The sequence below is a fragment of the Rhinatrema bivittatum genome, chromosome 10 (assembly GCF_901001135.1).
Source record: "Rhinatrema bivittatum chromosome 10, aRhiBiv1.1, whole genome shotgun sequence".
Taxonomy (NCBI): domain Eukaryota; kingdom Metazoa; phylum Chordata; class Amphibia; order Gymnophiona; family Rhinatrematidae; genus Rhinatrema; species Rhinatrema bivittatum.
In genome coordinates, this window is record NC_042624.1 from 118,356,436 (window position 1) to 118,373,531 (window position 17,096).

At 41.6% G+C, this 17,096-nt stretch overlaps 1 protein-coding gene across 2 annotated transcripts in view; it reads left to right on the forward strand.

The window, feature by feature from the left end:
• The first annotated feature begins 3,750 nt into the window (after positions 1–3,750).
• The window catches only part of POMGNT1 (protein O-linked mannose N-acetylglucosaminyltransferase 1 (beta 1,2-)), a 77,181-nt gene continuing 63,835 nt past the window's right edge, over positions 3,751–17,096 (forward strand). Inside the window, exons 1-2 of one of the 2 annotated variants that reach the window (XM_029617509.1) lie at positions 3,751–4,144; positions 11,598–11,699. The gene's annotated coding sequence lies outside the window, so the exon portion shown is untranslated. The remainder of the gene's footprint in view (positions 4,145–11,597; positions 11,700–17,096) is intronic. The other variant, XM_029617510.1, reaches the window with a different exon arrangement.

Here is a 17,096-nt window from a genome sequence, read left to right on the forward strand (position 1 = left end):
TTTGACTTTCCTTGCCGTAGCTTAACCAATGAGAACTTCTGTTCCATACTGCACAAGGAGGAGCAAGACTGAGGGTTTGGGGAATCAGAGGAACCTGTAAGATATGTTTCTATCATTTGGGCCAGCGGGTGGTGGTGTAGCAGTTAGAAGACAAGAGTTAGGAACCTGATGAGGGGGCTTGTGACTCCAAAATATTTCTCTCTCTGTGCTGCACTAAAAAAAAAAAAAAAAAAAAAAAAGAAACTGATGTAATAGCTAGGATTAGGGGACACTCCATGAAGCAAAAAGGTAGCACATTCAGAACAAATTGGAAAAAATATATTTTCACTAAGCACACAATTAAACTGTGGACTGTGTTGCTGGAGATAAAAGCAGTTAGCATAGCTGAGTTTAAAAAAATTCTAGACATATTCTTGGAGGATAAATCCATAAATCATCATTAGCCTTGCAAACTTGAGAAAGTCACTGCCCATCTCTGGTTATATTTATTTATTTTCTCCATTTGTAGTCTGCACAATCCACAGTAGGTAATAAGAAAGAATACACTCAAAATCAATTTACAATCATAACAGATAAATGTGTCAACAAGAAGGATTGGACCTATTATTTGGGATTGTGTTGTGTACTTGTGACCTGGATTGGCCACTGTTAGGATGCTGTGCTTGATGGACCTTTAGTTTGACTCAGTATGGCATTTCTTATGTTCACTAGAGGACATTTTCCCCATGCCCTGCGTTACCAGGCCAACAACATTACCTGCATCCTTGCCACCTGCCAGGCCCTCTACCAAATCAGGCCATGGGGGTCTATAGTTTCTGGCATCTCCAGGTTCTGATTGTGAGTGCGTTTTCAAAGTACTTGCATTGGCCTGCAAAGAGCGCCACTTAGTGGCTACCAGCAGCACAGCATGGGACCCAACAAACATGCACTTTTCTGGACCTAATTTATATATTATTTATCCACTTCTGTGATTGTCTATCCAGGCTGCAGTGCCAATAGTGACCACAAGGTGTCAGTTTATAAGCATAGAGTACTTGTGCCTCATTTCTGCATAACTCTCTGTAATGAATTAAGAGGATAATAGATTCTTAACTATTTTAAAATGTGCTATTTTTGATTCTGCTATTTTAATTGTGTTGGCTAATAGCTTGACTAAACTCTGTTTTTATAGGTGATATTTTTTTTTGTCCACCTCTGTTAAAGGTGTCTTTGAAAACCAAATCTGTAGTAAGCATTATTCGTATTGGCTGGGGCAACCCTTAGAAGGTACCAGTGCAGAAGGAAACTGAAGCCTCTATGAGAAGGAAAGCAAGAGGGGAGAAGATGGAAACTGAGGACAGGGACAGTGAGTGGAAGAGGCAAGTGCGATGCAGGAGATGGAGGAATACAACCAAAGATGGGGAGAAGGAGGTTAAGGAGGGCGGAAGGCAGTCAAGGACATGGAAGTGAAGACAGTAAAGAGGTGGTAATGGGATGGGGGATGGTAGAGGTAATGATAGGGGAATGGTAGAGCTTGGAAGGGGGTGAGAGTGAAAGGAAATGGTTGGGGAGAGAGAGAGAGCATGGGGGAGGAGGAGTGAGAGAGGTGGGTGAGAGAGCCAGAGAGGAGGCAGGGAAACAGATAGGTGGAGACTGTTGAGAGAAGCAACCCAGTGAGGAGACGGAGGGGAGAGCTGGGCAGATGAAGGGGCACTGGAGGATGAGAGGGAAAAAAGATCTCGATTTGAGGTCCTTCTTAGCCAAGCAAAGACATTTTAGAAGGGTGACATATTCCTGTAATGTTTCTTCCTCGCAGTAATGGTGCATTTCTGGAAATTTTGAAGGCATGAGAAAAGAAATAGTCTCCTTTTGCTATTTTAGAAGAAAACTGCAAATCTTTTTGTTCCAGCAGTTTCCTCCTTTGGGCCTCCAGCTCAGTTGAAACCAGGGATAAGATTGGGCACTAGGGGGCTTCATTTGCAGTTACATGGGATTTTCTTTCCTCTTTTTCATATCCCCTGCCCCCACTATACCCAGTCAGTTCATTGCAGTGATGGTCCTGGGCCGGGGGACACGCACCCAGTGCGTCTTCTGGAATCCCGCAATCCTGGGCCCTGAATCTGGCCACTAGGTGTCACCATTGAGCAATGACCAGAACACCCTTCCACTCTGCAACCAAGAGGCAGAATGGACCCAACTGGGCTCCTTCTGCATGGCAGCACCCAGTACTGCCCCCAGGCCAGCCCAGAAAACTAATATTTTCAAATTAGAAAGATCTGTGCTTGCTTATCCAAACTAACGTACTTATTCAAGAATGTTCCAGCATGTGTGTGTGTGTTTTGATTTATTGAGGAATCCAGCAATATCTTATTTCGGTAGCTCAATGCTCTCACTCAGATTTAAAAAAAAAAAACCAAAACAAAACCAACAACCCAAGAATGCTGGTGCATGTGCACTGATTTTAAACACAGTCACAAATATGAGCATGTGCACAAAACCAATCTCTGATAATTAAAATATGCATCCATTCATTCACTTATTGATATAAAAAATAACCGATTATTCATTGAAAAGTAAGAACATGACAACATGATTAATGATCACAAAGGACCTAAATGTTTATATACTTTCTTAACAATTTGAACTCAATCTTAGGCTCATGGATATAAACATTGTTACAAATTGGACCCATGAGAAACAATATAAACTCCTTGGAACAAAATTATAAAAGAGAGCTCCATTCAAAAGCAGAGTTCAGTTTAAACCATGAGGTTCTAAACTATGTCAATGATAGATCCAACGTTGCTGGATTCCTCAATATAGTGAGTATGAGGGGAGGATGGAGTTGTGATGTGAAGATATTTTTTTAACAATATTATTGTTTTTAGAGTATGCCCTGATTAACGCTGGCCAACGTCGGCAATTTAAGTGGAATCTGTGGACTGGAATGGACACTGCCATTAGATAAGTTTTATATATAGAAAAAATTATTCATAACATCTTTTTTGAATTTTTTAATAAAAACAGGGTGGAGGTTTTTTGACCGATGATTGGAATGATTGTAGCAAGTTCTTACGTTTTCTAACTAGGCTTGCTATTACTCTGAGGTCTTTTTCCTCCATATCACGGATAGTTGGTAGATCCAGCATAGATAATTGCAGCGATTGAAATTATTTACTTTATAGTGAAAGTATTGCTTTATGATTTGAGTTGTTCAACTACTTTCACTGGCTTGTCGTGTTTGGTGTGTTTCTGAATAGTACATTGTCTAATGTATAACTGTTAATTTATGTTCTTGATCAACAAACATATATAGGTTAAGCCACATGATAAGGAGAAGAGAATAGCCACATCATTTATTTATTATATAAAATCATAATGAGGTTGTGATTGTTATGTATCTGACTGCACTATGGTTTAAAATAGTGAATTGTATTTGATGTCATTGAGTTACTATTGTATTAGGTTTGATTTATAGCAGGTATTGCTCTTTTTTTTTGTAGTATATGAATAAAGATTTTTTAATGTAACTTTCACATTAGTGCTTTTTTCCTCTTGGGGGGATTTTTTTTTCCTATATATTTATATGTTTTGATTTATTTAAACTTCAGCCATCTTTTCCTCTAATAACAGTTTTTACTTTTGTTGCCCAAATCAAAGATGGCTACTCAGAAGCTTCACATTCCTTCTTGTGGGCGGGAGAATGCCAGGCCATGCCCTAGCCGTTTGTCGCCGGGGCGGTCACGAGACGCCGGCTCCCCGCGCTTGCGCAGAGCCTTCTGCCGACGCGCGCCGTTGGGACTTCGTGCGCGCGGGCGCGTTTCGCCCTGCCTCTCTCCGGGAGTCGAGCGAGGGGCGAGGAGTCACGGCTGGCGGGAGGGGAGCGCAGGCCTCGCCGGCACTGGGCGGAAGGAGGCGCCCGTCCGATGCTGCGCCGGCCCCAGCGACCCCCGCGCGGGCTGCGCACCGAGGAGAGAGCGCTGCTGCCGGCTCTGCTCGCCCCATGCAGCCGGCTCTGCAGGCACCCGGCCCGGGCCTTGGGATCATGCAGGACTGGGAGCGCCGGCCACAGCACAAGCCGGTCGTGCCCCGCCAGAACCGCAGCTGGTACCTGGCGTGGAAGTACAAGCTGAGCAACCAGAGGGCCGTCAGGAGGCTGTGCCAGGTGAGACGCTGCTTCCCTCCCTGGGCTTGTGCCACCTGTGACCCTCCCCCCATGCTTATCCCTGCCCTCTCCCTCCCTCCTACCTGCCTGGGGCCTGTGCCAGGTGAGACACCGCCTCCCTCCCTCACGCTTTCCCGGGCTTGTGCCACCTGAGACCCTCCCCCCATGCTTATCCCTGCCCTCTCCCTCCCTCCTACCTGCCTGGGGCCTGTGCCAGGTGAGACACCGCCTCCCTCCCTCACGCTTTCCCGGGCTTGTACAACCTGAGACCCTCCCCCCATGCTTATCCCTGCTCTCTCCCTCCCTCCTACCTGCCTGGGGCCTGTGCCAGGTGAGACCGCCCCCCCCCCCCCCCCACACACACACAGATTCTGATAACTTTGTTGGCATGACAGTTTTACAGGTCTTGCCAAAATAATATATGGAATACCATTAAAATAAAAGTGTAAGAAAAGAGAGGGCGAAGTTACAAAATAATAGTTAAGTAAAGTTACATCCTCAAAGATATGTCTCGCCTTATGATGCTGCTCTGTATTGTCTCAGTTCAGATTAAATTTCTGGCCTGGTGACAGGATGCCACATTTTTTTGCTGCTATAGCTGCTGTTTCTCCTGTTTTCCCCGAACATTATACAGTTTTTCTTGTTCATTCCTTTGTGGGATGTCTTTGATTTTCTCTGTCAGATTTGGGAAATGTACATCTCTGATTTCTTTGTATTTTGCACAATACAGGAGGAAATGCATTTCTTGTTTCTATTTCTCCAGTGTTGGAGTGTATACAGAGTCTGGCTTCTTGGGGTTTGCAGCTCAGTTTTTGTCTGCATCTTTCTATTTCTAATCTGTGATCATTTATTCTATATTTGGTGAAGATATGTTTGGGGTTTTGGTTTTTTTTTTTGCATTTGTGATCGAGGTGCGGTATTCTGCTAGTGTTTATGTTCTGTGTAGGGATCTGTAGAAATGCAGCTTGTTCTGTTTACCAATTTGTACTTTCCAATAGGAGGTGTATTGTGTTCTAGGAACATTGCAGTATTTGTATTGCTGCCTTTTTGTAGGCTAGTCTATAATAGGTTGCATTCCAGGTGTTAATGCTGGTTTGGTTTGGTAGGTTTTCTAAATAGGAAGCTGAATGTGTTTTTTTTTTTCTAGGTTTTTGTTACTTTACAGAGTGCCTGGTAGTGTAGGGAGTTTGTGTTGCTGTTATTGTGATGACACCAGAATTTGAGTAATACATTAAACATAGTGAATATTGGGAACCATTGTGATTCTGGTCCGCCCCCATTATTAGGGATTTTTCTGTGGGCATGAAGTATGTTTGCAGAACTACTACTCAAATTCATTGAAAGCATTATTCAACCAATCCTCTGATACCAGAAAGAGATCTGGGGGTCTATCATTAACCTCATACTATACAGAATGGGACAGAGCCCCCAATAGAAATTCTACACCTCCAATTTTTCTTGTAGCTTGTATTTATCTAGAGGTTTCTTTGTTGCATATAAGGCACTTAGGGCTTTTTTTTGTGTCTTAGTCAATTTAAAATTCCCAAATCCACTTAGTCTCAAATCAAGGTATATATATAGTATTATGTTCAACTTGTCTGTTTAGGAAGAATTTGAATTTGTTGGAGATTTTTTTTTGGCCTTTTCTGAAAAATATTTTTTTTTATTGTTTTTCCTAGTTTTACTTGTAGGACCCATGCTTTGCACTATGTCTCTAATGGGTTTAGATTCTCTTGTAGATCACCTTGGGTGGGGGATAGAACAACTAGATTATCTGCACATAGCAGACATTTGATTTGAGTCATTTAATTTCAGGCCTGTAGTTGAGGATCTACACTGGGGGCAGTTCTAGCTGAGAGACACCTTCTCTTACACAGACCCTGGTGGTACTGACAGGTGAGATACTCCCACCGTCACATCTGCCCTGGGGGCTGTTTCAGGAGAGACTCTCCCCCCCCCCTTCTCCCACATCTACCCCTATTCCCTCCTTCACAGCAACCCTGGAGGTTGTGCCAGGACAGACACCCCAACTTCATATACACCCTGGGGGCCCTGCCAAGTGAGATGCCACACTCCCTCACATCTACCTTAAGGGCAAGGCCTGGGGAAACCCTGTCTCCTCCCTTATACCAACTTTGAGCTCAGTCAAAGCCCAAACCTGAATCCAGCAGAAAATCTATGGCAAGACTTGAAGAATGGAGTCTACAGGCGAGCCCCAGCCAGCTTGAAAGAAATTGAGCTGTACAAACCATGGGGGCCATGCCAGGTGAGACATTCCCTCACTTACACCTTCCTAGGGCCATCAGACTGCCCTCGCTCACCCCTTCCATAGGACTATCAGACAGGCTTGTAAGGCAGGATTGAATGAGGTCGACCCAACACTCATTTCTTTCAGAACTGTGCTGAATATTTTCATGTTCTGCTGAACACAGATGCCAAGAGGAGAAACTTGTTACTTTTAGTGAATCCATGGAAAGAGGGCAAAATGTATAGAAATCCCATAATGCATATTTTCAATTTTGGGGAAAGAGTGGCACTTCAAGAATATGCATCTTTTAAGTGAGCTGTAGGCTCGTGTGGGACACAGGTACTGAAAAACGGGTTACCCCAGAAAGAGATGCTCTTAATCTAGGATGTCAGTTTATGTATTTTGTAGCTTAAGAAATTACTTCTGTCTGATTCACCCCATTTTGGCTGCTTGTGTAACATATCCTTCTTTGTAATATACTAAATCAAAATGTTTTAATATTGTGTATGTTCATGAAATTATCCAATTGTCTCTTTAAAATCTTCAAAGATTCTGCATACAATAACTCACTATTCCAGAGAGTTCTTCCTTAAAATCAAACATATTTTTTGTCATTTCTAAATATATTCTTATTTTTCATATTACTGTATGTAAATATATTGAATTTTCAATTTTATTCAGGCAATCATAGTCTCCATTTTCTCTAAGGTAATCATTTATAGCTGCCCTAGATTTTCTCTTTGCTGTACTTTTTCAAACTCTGACGTATTCTTTTCAAGACCTGGAAATCAGAACTGTATCACTGTACTCTATAATACTTCAGGTGCTGTCTCATTAGGACTTTAGATAATTTTAGAATAAGAGTGTTATCCTGACATGTAATTTCTATTTTTATGCAATAGTGTAATTGTACCTGATGGCTTACTTGTTATAAATTGAAATTGCATCAACATTAGGAGAGCGGCATTGACAATGACGGATTTCTTTTATGCCTTCTATTAATTTCTTTACCATCAAGATTTTCTCTCTTGCCAGGGTGCCTCAGCTTTATTTTTCTCTTCTGTCTTATGGAAGTCTTCACAGCCTTGTACATTTTTCACATTCTGCTGTCTAAAAAGAATACAAATGAAAATGCATGAAAGTGGAAGTTTATTTCCCTGATCTACACAACGTACTGTATGCTCTTTGTGAAAGATTACGGAAATATTTCAAAAGTAATTAAAAAGAAAATCTTGCTTGCATAAGTCTTCACACCTCTTAACTCAGTACTTGGTGGAAGCCCTTTCTGCAGCAGTAAGAGCCATGAATCATAGCGGGATAGAACAGTTTTTGCCCATTCTTGACAGAAGAGCTCAGGCTCTTTCAGGTTCACTGGGGATGGTTTGTAGACTGCAGTCTTCAAGTCTTGCCATAGATTTTTTTGTTGGATTCAGGTTACAACTGTGATGTGGAATTGTCTTCCAGATCAGCTTAGGTTTCAGATTGATGTAAAGGATTTTAGAAAGCAGTTAGTCTATTTTGTTCAGGGAAGCATTTGGTTAATGGCCTCTTCACAATTGTGTATAATTTTAATTGTACACAATTGTGTCTGATGTTTTAAATTTGGAATTGTTGTAATTTGCACCAAACAGTTGGTTGACTGGACAAAGCAGAATATAAGCGCTTGAATAAATAAATAAAGGATAAATAACTGTTCCCTGTTTACCTGTTCCACCCCATTCAAGAATTTCTATACCTCTCTCATATCTCCCGTCGGCCGTCTCTTTTCCAGGCTGAAGAGCCCTAACCAGTTTAACCTTTTCTCATATGGGAATCATTCAGTCTCCTTTACTGATTTGGTTATCCTTCTCTGTATCTTTTCCGGTTCTGTTATATCTTTTCTGAGATTGGGCAACCAGAACTATATACAATACCCCAAGTGCAGTTGCCCCTTGAATTGCTAGAGGCATTATGATATCCTATGTTTTATTTTTACATTCCTTTCCTGATATCTAATATTCTATTTGCTTTTTTAGCCACCACTTTGAACTAGGCCAAGGATTTCAGAGTATTGTCCTCAATGATTTTAAGATCCTTTTTCTGGATGATGAAGCCTAATTCAGAACTTAGCATATTGTGTACCTGTAATGTGGATTATTTTTCCCTATATGCATCACTTTGTACTTGTCCATATTAAATGTCGTCTTTCGTTTAGATGCCCAATCATCCCAGTCTTGCAATTCCTCACAATTAGCTTGTGATTTAACAACTTTGAATTATTTTCTGTCACCTCTAAATTTGATTATCCCATTCATCCCATTCTTTTCCAGTACTTTTATAAATATATTAAAAAGCACTGGTTTCTGTACAGATCTCTGGGCTATGTCACTATTTACCGTTCTCTACTAAGAGAAATGATCATTCACGCCTACTCATTCCTATTCTTTAGCCAGTTACTAGTCCACAATAGAAAACTGCCTCCTAGTCCATTACTTTTTAATTTCCTGATGAGTCTTTCAAACACGTTCTGAAAATCCATATATACTATATCAACTGACTCGCACTTATCCACGTTTGTTAATCCCTTCAAAAGAAATCTTAATAGATTTTTAAGCCAACTTTCCCTTTTCACCTTTGCTGAATCCAAATTGGTTCTGCCTCATTAGACCTTATCTATCTAAATTATCAGTAATACCATTTTGCCCAGCACCAACCTCAGGCTCACCAGTCTGTAGTTTCCCAGATCACCCTAGAGCCCTTTTTTTTGTCATAGGATGAAATGTTTACAAATTAGTTATTTTGGCCTAGTGGTTTGGCCCTGCTCCTATAAGCATGTAGTTCTTCTGGGCTTTGGTGCCATGTGCCTTCATTTAAAAACATAAGACTTGCCATATTGGGTCAGTCCAAAGGTCCTTCAAGTCCAGTATCCTGTTTTCAACAGTGGCCAATCCAGGTCACAAGTACCTGGCAGGATCCCAATGGGTAGATAGATTCCAAGCTGCTTTTTCCAGGGATAAGTGAATTTCCCCAAGTCCACCTTAATAATGGTTAATAGACATTTTCTCCAGGAACTTGTCCAAGCCTTTTTTAAACTTATCTACACTTAACAGCTTTCACCATATCCTCTGGCAAAGAATTTCTGAGTTTAATTATGCGTTGAATTTAAAAAAAGATTCTCCCATTTGCCCAGGGCATTTCCCCATTTTTTTAAACCTCCCGCTCCAATCTAGCCCGGCACCGGGCGTGACAATGCAGCACTGCCACAATGTTACTGAACTGGCACCTTAATCAGTTTTTGTGAACACATTTCAGCCTGATACGCTAAGCTTTTTTTTTCCCCCCATAGAGACAGAATGAAAGAAAACACATTGAATCAGATCCTCTGTGTTAGAATTACTTGTGTGATGATCTAAGTTAATTAAAAAATAATAATTTAGTTTAGTAGTTTTCCCAATTGTTACTTTTCATTCTTAAGGGATTGTTTAAACAGTACTGCCATTTATTTATTTACAGTTTTATCCACAGCTCTAAGCAGATGACAGTTGCAATTATAAAATATTCACATAAAATGTTATAGACAAAACAAGCCATTAAATAACATGAAACAGTAAAATGACACAAATACAGTTCTAAAACAAAGCATCCAGTCATTACGACTCGGTAGACCCACTGCAGTTCTATCATATTAATGCCCTAATTATTGTCAGTAGCTACACTATGAGATTCTATAAATGCCACAGGTTATTGGATAAAAATGCATACATTCAATCAAACCACAGGAGCATTATCGTAGGACCTCCCAGTCTGATATCAGCAGTCCTTCGGTAAATTTAAAAATGTTTCCATAAAAATTCTTCATTAAAACACTTTCAGGCCAATGCAATATTGACGCGTAGAAAATGGGCACTCATATTGATTGCCTGCTCTCCTAACGTGCGTTGATGCTCCTCTCCACTGCGCCTGATGTAATATTTAAATGGACTACCGCAGTAAAAAGGAGGCGCTAGGGGAAATTGTGCACCCCTAGCGCTTCCTCGGCAGCAGGTGCCCAGAAGAGATGGCTGTTAGTGGGTTAGGAAAATGGACGCTCAATATTTACGAGCGTCCGTTTTCCTAACCGGTGCACAGCCACGGGTTAGGAAAATGGATGCTCCGTTAATTTTACGATGATTCTAGTGTATATTAATGTAGTTTCATCTTAATAAATTTATATATTTTATTCAATTTTAAATGTTATTCATATTGTTGAAACTGATGTTCCGATTTTAGTATTATTTGTTTAGCTGTGTTTTTTCATTGTGATTTTATTATTTTTGTTTGTTTATTGTTAACTGATATGATGGAACCCCGAAATGTCGGTATATAAAAAATAATAAACTATAAAATATAACTGAGTGCCCCTTTTCCTAACCTGACTGCCAGCACATTTAAAAAAATTCTTTTAAAGGTTTTTCCTTTATCGGTTCCTTCAAATTAATATCGCCATGATATTAAGTCAGAGGAACTACAGAAAAGCAGTCATTTCTGTAAACTTTATGGACTCCTCAAGAATTAACGCCTGCTCCGGGTGCACATTTTTTTTTTTGCCTTGGTGGGGGGGGGGATAACAGCCTCATCAACATGAATTTACACGTGATGAGCACTATTAGCTACGCACTCGGTTGGATGCGGTAACCCCCCATTTTGCATTGGGGGTTATGGACGCACGTCCAAAACACACGTCCAGTCACATGTTGAGCCGTGCGCTGCGGCCAAGCACACGGTATTACATCAGCCTGCTTGAGCAGCTTAAGAAAGCAAAGCTAGATGTTTTGGCTTTCCAGTGGAGAGGACCTGCCACTCTGAAGATCTGCTCATCATGTGATGGTATAATCTGCTTTCATTGAACCAGTTTAGTCCCTTGCAACGTGAGCTCCTTCATTACAAAGCAAAGCAGTTTGTGAGTGAACTGACGTTCAGGGAGACTGCTAGGATGCTGCTCTCTGGACAAGGCACCCTGTGCAACTTTTGACTCTGGAGCCTTGGACAAGCTGCATTGTCTCCCCGGGTGTCGGTTTAGTCAGTTGTGAGTTTTTCCCCCCTGTGTAAGCTTTAGTGCAAGGCTGCACTCCCCAGAAGTAACACTCGTATACGTTGCTGAAGTACTGAATTGTAGAGCATGGTGAGATTCTCTTTGAATGGAAGGAATTGTATAAATCCAGATTATTTATCTGACTCTCTTTGCAGACAGGGCTGTTCTCTTCCTCCTTGTGACGGTGATTGTAAACATCAAGCTGATCCTGGACACAAGAAGAGCAGCGAGTGAGGAGGAGTCCGTGCAAGATTATGGTGAGTGTCTTGGGAGGATGGGGGTAGATTTACCAATAGACAGAGTAGGCAGATGTCTATGGGCAGTCACCCTGCTGTGTGAGTTGTTTGTTTTACATAGTAAATGACAGCAGATAAAGACCAAAATGGTCCATCCAGTCTTCCCAGCAAGTTGTTTAGGGTAGTAATTGCCACTCTGTGCAGGTCACCACCATGTCTTCTGTTAAAGATGGTGGTGCCTGCTGCTCCCTGCAGGTTTTCCCATGCTTTCTGTTAAGAGTAGTAACTACCGCTCCGTGCATGTTACTCCATCCAGAAATGTTACATCAGCTGAAAGGGATAGGATGGGGGCGAACAAGTGGCTGACCATAAGCACAAAGGCAGCTGGGGGTGTAAATCTGCCACTGCAGACAATAAGAGAACGTGATCTCCTGCTTGCCTCGGCTCTTGCTGGTTGCTCTCCTCACGCTGTCTGTAAGAAGAGGTTTTGTAAGTAGTGCTGTAGATCTGTGGTAGCAGTACAATGCACGAGTACATGATTAAGCATCGCATTTCTGTTATGGTAGCACTCTGGTGTGATGCTTTCAGTCCCAAGAGAATTGGGAGTTGCAGACAACTCATGGTCTTGTGGTTGGTTAAAGGGTAGATTCCTTTTGAGCACTAATACTGGAAGGTGAAGAAAAATGGAGGGAATAACTTTCTATCCCTAATGCTTGTTTACCAGCCACAGGGAAGAATTGCAGTGCCAAGTGTAACTGATACTGCAGTTTAGGAATATTAGTAAGAATGGTAGAAATCCCCAATGAAGAATCCCTTCTCCCAATACACACATTCATGCTGCCTCCAGAACAGCTCTTCTGTTTTCTTCCGTGTGTCTGGCAGTGAGTTTGAGTTTGCATGGTGCCTGAACTCCCGCACTATTCTTGCACGAGAGCAGCACGGAAGATTGGTCGCTATGTGGTTCAAATGCAACGAGAGCCGTGCCGTGCCAGAAGAAAACAGAACAGCTGTCCGGGAGCGGGCACCAGCGGTAAGCTCCCGGAGAACATAAGAATTAGCAAACTTAAAGGGGAGCTGGCTTGGAGGACGTGGGGGCTGAAACTGGCTGGGATGGGATTGGGAGAGACACTGAATTGGGGGTGGTGTGATAGTTTTGTTGGAGGGGAGAGAGTGGGGTGGAGATGGGCTGTGAGGGGGGGGGAGGGAACAGACTTCCATGAAAGTTTAAACAAGTTGCTGTGAGCCAGCTGCATCATTGGAGAGGACTCTCCTCACTCCCATCCGAGCTAGGCAGATCATTAGAAAGGGCAGGGTGCCAGGCATTTTGCCTCTTGATGATCCTGGCTCTTAAATTGAAGGGTTTTTATTTTATTTTTTGTACCAAAGTGGTCCCTCAAAAAAAAAAAAAAAATACTGAAGATCACTGGAATTGGGAGTTTTCATTTTCCACAGAAATATCCTGAAATCTGGTGGGGGGAAAAAAGGATAGCTTTCTGTAAGGAGCAATGTTGGGTATCTGCAAAGGCTTCACACTGCTACACTGTGAAAATAAAATGTCCTGCAGCAGGAACAAACTCTAATTTTCCTGTGAAGTCCATCCAGCACCCCCGCTTCAAATAAAATGTAGCAGATTGGCAAGGCAAGACTTCCCTTGTGTAAATCCATGCTGGCTGTGTCCCATTAAACCTTGTCTTTCTATAGGTTCTGTTCTTTAAAATAGTTTCCATGATTTTTTCTGGCACTAAAGTTAGACTCACTAGTCTGTAGTTTCCCAGATCATCCCGGAGCCCTTTTTAAAGATTGGGGTTACATTGGCCCCCCCCCCCCTCCAGTTTCCAGTACAATGGATGATTTTAATGATAGGTTGCATATTACTAGTAATAGATCTGCAGTTTCATTTTTGAGGTTTTTCAGAACTCTGGGGTGTATACCATCTAGTCCTGGTGATTTGCTACTCTTTAGTTTGTCAATTTAGTTTGGCCTATTTTATCTTCCAGCTTCACTGTACTTTATTTCAGTTCTTCTGAATCACCACCATTGAATACTGTTTCCGGCACAGCTGTCTTCCCAACATCCTCTTCAGTAAACTCTGAAGCAAACAATTCATTTAGTTTTTCCGAGAGGACCTTATCTCCTCAAAGTGCCCCTTTAGGCCCTTTGATCATCTAATGGTCCAGCTGACTCCCTCACAGGCTTTCTGCTTTGGATATATTTTAAAAAGCTATGATATTTTGCCTGTGTGGCCATCTTCTTTTCAGATTTTCCTTTTGTCTGCCTTATCAGTATTTTACATATAACATGCCACTCCTTATGCTTTTTCCTATTTTCTTCAGATGGATCCGGTTTCCAATTTTGAAAGAAGTTGTTTTGGCTAAAATAGCCTCTCTTACCTAATTTTTAACTATGCCGGTGGTCATTTGGCTTTCCTTCTACCCTTTTATTGCATGGAATGTATCTGGATTGGGTTTTCAAGATAAGTACTTTTAAACAGTGGCCTTGCCTGATGTAACCTCTTAATTGTTGTAGCTGCACGTTTCAGTTTTTTTTTCCTATTTTCCTCATTTTATCAAAGTCTCCCTTTTGAAAGTTTAATGTAAGAACTGTGGATTTACTTAAGTCTTATGGGATAAGAGTCTATGAATCAGAGCATGGGCCTGGGATGGGTGGGTGGTTGGAAGGGAAAGAAACTAAAAGAAGCTACTTACTTTTTCCTAGCTTTTTTTTAATTAAACTTAATTCACCCTACATTTTTACCTCTCACTCAGACTAAGTCCCAAAATTATCCAGCAAGCAATACTCCCTGATCCTCTTCCACCACTAGCAAAATCTTCTGCTCTCAGTACTCCTGAGGGAGTATTAGTGCCTTATATCAAGCCCTCAGTCTGGTAGAACACCCTCTGCTGGTCCACTTGAAAATTTCTAGGGGCCTGGCCATCCCTCGCCAAGTCAACTAGATGATTGCTACTTTGATGTTCCGAGAATCAGCCAATTTTGTGTCCATGCCCTGAGTTCCAGGGGCTGCAATTTTGAGGCCCGCCATTCCTGATAGATGGCAGAAAGAGACCATATGGCTTGTCTAGTTTGCCCATCCGTAGAGGTGCATGTCAGCACTATAGCAACTTAACATACTCAAGGAGATAGCAAATTGATCTCTGATATTTTGCTTCATGATATGTTAAACCTCCAGTACAAAAGCCACCTGTTCCATGGGAGCTGAATGTAATCCTTTCACAACTATTAAAGCCTCCTTTTGAAGTATTGGAGTCAGCTTTTCTAAAATACTTGACATGAAAAGTGGTGTTCCTAGTTGCAGTGACTTCAGCTAGAAGAGTTGGTGAATTCCAAACTGTCGTCCACTGTCCTCTGAACATGTAATTCTTTCACAAAAGAGTGGTTCTTGGTCTAACTCAAATTTTCTTCAAAAGGTCATCTCTACTTTTCATATCATTCAATCCATTGTGTTACCTATCCTAGGTGCCACGCGAAAAATCCCTGCTTAGTCTGGACTACAAAAGGGCCTTAGCATATTACAAAAAACAAACTCAGCTACATTGTAAAACTTCCCAGTTGCTCATCTCATACAAACCCAACTGACCCAGGCGTAGTGATTGCCAAGGGTATCTTGTTTCTCCGGCTGGCAGAGGGCATCATCATTGGCAGGACTGCAGATCAGAATCTGTGAAAGCCATGGCTGCTTCCATTGTGCAGCTTTGAGAAGTACCTATCAAACGTAGCTGCAGACCTGCAACTTGGTCTTCTGTTCATACCTTTATGTTCCACGACTGTCTTGATATCCTCTCATAGACTGACAGTAAATTTGGACAAGCAGTTTTACAAAGTCTAGTCTTGCTGTAGTCCACTCTCAACGAGGGCCACGTTGCTGACTAACTAAACGCTCCGCTGCAACCCTAATGGTTGATTCAGCCTGTTTATGGATGCCTGCTTACTGTAAACAGCATTTTCTGTAGATAGGATGAATTAGCCATGGAATACCCATCCACTTCCTTGGAGAGGTATGGACTGAGGACTTGCAAGACAACACGTGCGCGGGAACTCTGCACATGCTTAGTAAAAGCTCAAAGCTCCACTAGCTTGGAGAGATGAGTCCATTCAGTGCTGCCGAATGACATCACCATCAGGTGATCTACAGAAAACACCAATTATAGGAAGCAAATTGCTATACAAAATTCAAAACTAGTTAAGAAAGTCATGTAACTATTTCCTTCAGTGTATGGCACATCCATAATGCTGAAGGAAAAGGCAAGAAATGGAAAGGAAACAAGATACCTAAGCACTTAAAATGAAGTAACCAATAAATAGCAAAACCCTATAGCACAAAACCAAATCAATCACAACGGGGCTGATGTAATAAGGTTCGCGGTGAAATTGATGCTATTTTTCAACATGCATTTTATTTTAGCATGTGCGGCAAAAGCAGGTGCTTCCTGGGATGTAATAAGGGGACAGCATGCAAATGAGATAATCGCAAAAACCCCCGCAGAATACCTAATACACGTGCCAATATCTGCGCAAGCCACAGGAAAAACAGGCACTAAATTATAGGTGTCAATAGAACGGTTACAGAGTTCATTTCAAACCTAGAACACAAGCAAGTGATCAAAGACGACCAAAAATGAAATATGTGTGGTGTGATGATTAGAAATAAAACTCCACCCCAAAGATAGCATCGCTTTTTGGGTTCTTTTGAGATCAGATAGAACGTCTTCCACACGCTAAAGTGCCCATTCGTTCCTTATATGTCGTCGGGGTGAGTAAAGGCAAATATGCCATCAGAGCTATACAGTTGGCATAGCTTATTACTCTGAGGTATATGCAGCAGAGTTGGCATGGTGTATGTATTTCAGACTCGCGCTTAAACTTAACTCCTTCCCTGATCCAGGTGCTAAAATACCCGCACTAACCTTTCTCCCTGCCAGCGTAGCTCTCTGCATTGCCTGGGAATAGTTAATTGCCTCCTTTGCATGTCATTTGCATGGACTCGCTCTAAACATGCCGTGGCTTTTTGCCCGGGTTTATGTGTGTGTTTTCTTCATGCCAAACTCGTTATTACCCCTGTAAGATTAATGTAGAGAAAAACACGCATGATACCATGTGCAAAAACCCGTAGAAGGCTTACCGCAGCTTAAAAGCAAAAAATGCTAAACTGTTTTCAGACTTTCAGTAGACTAATCATTCCAAACTGCAGATTCACTAGAAGATGATAATCTTGGAGATTTTTGCTTCATTGTTTCTGTATGTAATAGGGTAATTAGGAGATCAAAACAAATAATTTGAATTTTTATGCCTGACTATATTTAGATGGCTTTTTTAATGACAGTTCTGCTCCCCCATTTAAGATATTTCTGTCTTGGTGAGTTGATAAATTTTCATCTGTCTGCTTAGAAATGTCTGGTATAA